This window comes from Halyomorpha halys, unplaced genomic scaffold, assembly GCF_000696795.3.
Source record: "Halyomorpha halys isolate HHAL.00 unplaced genomic scaffold, Hhal_1.1 Scaffold353.1, whole genome shotgun sequence".
NCBI lineage: Eukaryota > Metazoa > Arthropoda > Insecta > Hemiptera > Pentatomidae > Halyomorpha > Halyomorpha halys.
This window is the reverse complement of record NW_027105574.1, coordinates 566,340-567,889: the sequence shown is the minus strand read 5'-3', so window position 1 is coordinate 567,889 and position 1,550 is coordinate 566,340. Positions and strand designations below refer to the sequence as shown.

Below are 1,550 nucleotides of genomic sequence, written 5' to 3'. Positions count from 1 at the left end.
CTTTTCAGGCCCCTCGGAGGATTGTCAGGAATGGAAGAGGATGCAAGGTTAGAAACTAAGGGGTTTTAGTGGTTAGGGAGTTTATAATGGAAGGAGTGATATCTGGTTCGGGCTAGATCGGTTACATAAGGAACATTAAGGTCTTTATGTATGATTTTATTTGTGACAAAGTAAGAAGCATTGGGGATTTTACGACCTGTACAATTTAAAGTAGTTATAATTCAAATATCAAAATAACAGATAATTTATTCGAATGCATAATAATAATATATCATCCCAATACATTGGAACGATATGAATTTTTAATTATCTTTTTTTTTAAATTGACTATATTTTAAAAAATTTTATTTTAATTTTTAATTTTTAACAGCGGGCTGTTTTCAAGTCCCACTAGAATGGTAAAATGGTAAAATGGTTTCCTTATACCACTATGAATTTATTTTAGTTATACTACGAGTTCAGGAAACATTTCTTTCTAACTATAATTCTTATTAACTATATTGCAATTTGTTTACTGATGTTCCACTTGCTATGAGCTCTCTAATTGTCACTGTAATAGCTCATTCAGCGTAACATTTTTACATTCAAACATATCTTGACCATACATTTCAGTGTGTAGGATTTATAACAAATAAAATCTAAAAAAAAAACAAAAAAAAAAAAAAAAAACAGAAATTTTAATGACTAGATAAGTTCTAAACGTGATATTGAACATCTCTTATTTCCTACACATAAGTCGGTCCAAAAGAAAAATCTTTTGAATTGCTTTTGTCGTTAATTGCTATATTCCTTTCGTAAAAAAAATAAATAAATAAATGAAAAAAAAAAGGTTTGCAGGTTATTACAGTTATTCTTATGAAATTAGATCTTAAAATTAATAATTGGACAAGTTAATTTAACCATTATCGCAATTGCTTTTGGGTCCATTGTGACGGCTTCTTTTTGTACTCAATAATAGGTGCTAAAATTTTACTATTTAATTTTTCATCTGTATTAATTAATTAGTGTTTCATTAGTACTTTTTATTAGTGTAGAAGTTTTACTTTCTATTGGTTTTAGCTTGGAGCTAACCTGAAGATCTAGAGTTTTTTTTTTAAGATTACATTTATGTATATGTTGACATTATCCATTATTTGATAAGACAAATATTTTCAGGCAAATAAATAGACCAGTGTCTGTTTAGTACTACTTTTTTAGCATTCAAAAATCTCTGATTGGTATGATTATTATATTCATTTTTATATCCTATCTGAATTTTGAGACCTCTTGTATTTTTAGTAGAGGACTAATAGTCCTGAGATTGAAAATTAAGAATAAGTAGTTGTTACGAAAGTTTGATTGACATTTTGACCGGCCGTTTTAAATGTAATTTGAATTTTTCTTCCTATGCAAATGTTCTTGAACCAGTAAGTCACGGGATAAAATTTTTAACAGTCAAGTATGGTTGTTATTAATTTTTTTAATCAATAAACTGTAGCATATACTTCTGTAACAACATAGTATCCATAATGGATAGTTAAAAAATATTTACTTATGACTAACTGTATCAA

General features: G+C 27.4%; 1 protein-coding gene across 2 annotated transcripts in view; it reads left to right on the top strand.

Annotated features, from left to right (window-relative positions):
- Positions 1 to 1,550, top strand: part of LOC106681625 (A disintegrin and metalloproteinase with thrombospondin motifs adt-2) — an 84,018-nt gene that overhangs the window by 22,024 nt on the left and 60,444 nt on the right. The window lies entirely within an intron of this gene.